Source organism: Rutidosis leptorrhynchoides, chromosome 4 (genome assembly GCF_046630445.1).
Source record: "Rutidosis leptorrhynchoides isolate AG116_Rl617_1_P2 chromosome 4, CSIRO_AGI_Rlap_v1, whole genome shotgun sequence".
In the NCBI taxonomy this organism is placed as follows: domain Eukaryota; kingdom Viridiplantae; phylum Streptophyta; class Magnoliopsida; order Asterales; family Asteraceae; genus Rutidosis; species Rutidosis leptorrhynchoides.
In genome coordinates this window covers 181,428,799-181,429,806 of record NC_092336.1, presented here as the reverse complement: position 1 = coordinate 181,429,806, position 1,008 = coordinate 181,428,799, and the positions used below count along the sequence as shown (strand labels likewise).

The 1,008-nt window shown below is 36.6% G+C and overlaps 1 non-coding gene across 1 annotated transcript; it reads left to right on the top strand.

Moving 5' to 3' along the window:
* Nucleotides 1-681: 681 nt before the first annotated feature.
* Nucleotides 682-788, top strand: LOC139846196 (small nucleolar RNA R71). The gene has a single exon (XR_011758928.1). It is a non-coding gene; the product is annotated as a small nucleolar RNA R71 (small nucleolar RNA).
* Nucleotides 789-1,008: the final 220 nt, after the last annotated feature.

Below are 1,008 nucleotides of genomic sequence, written 5' to 3'. Positions count from 1 at the left end.
TTTCTAAATGCTTGAGCATTTTGTTCATTCGTTTGTTTCTGAGATGTGAAAAACTGTGTTTGAGTTTCAACTAGCTTCGTCATCATATCTTCTAAATTCGGCTTTTTATCATCGATTTGTGGTGGTTTGTTTTGAAAATTAGGTCTTTGCTGATTGTAAGTATTATTGGATACTTGTTGGTTGTTAGGACCTTGTTGGTTGTTGTATGGAATATTTCGATTATAATTCTGGTTTTGATTGTAGATCGGTCTTGGCGGTTGATAATTATTCTGATAATTATTTCTAGGCCTTTGGTTTAGATATGAAACATTCTCTCTTTGTTCCATTGTTAATTCAATACTGAGACAATCTTTTGTCAAATGTGGTCCTCCACACTGCTCACAACTAATTCGTATTGAGTGGATATCTTTAGTCATCTTTTCCATTCGTCTCTCGACAGCATCTATCTTTGCGGAAATAGAATCTAAGTCATGGCTAGAATCGGCTCTAGCTGCTTTAGATGATCTAACGATATCTTTTTCTTGGTGCCACTCATGTGAGTGGGAAGCAGTATTATCAATAATTTTGTAAGCATCAGTTTCGGTTTTCTTCATAATAGAACCACCAGCTGCTATATCGATGTCTTTCCTTGTAGTGATGTCGCATCCTTGGTAGAATATTTGTACTATTTGACAGGTGTCTAAACCATGTTGCGGACATCCTCTTAATAATTTTCCAAATCTTGTCCACGCCTCATATAGAGTTTCATTCGGCTTCTGTGTGAACGTAAAAATTTCTCCTTGAAGTCTTACGGCTTTAGATGCCGGAAAGAATTGTTTAAGAAATTTTTCAACTAAAACGTCCCATGTATCAATCGCCCCTTCAGGTAACGATTCCAACCAATCTTTGGCTTCTCCCTTTAAAGTCCAGGGAAATAACATGAGATATATCTGTTCATCCTCCACTTCTCGGATTTTAAATAGAGTGCAGATCCTATTAAAGGTACGAAGATGTTCATTTGGATCTTCC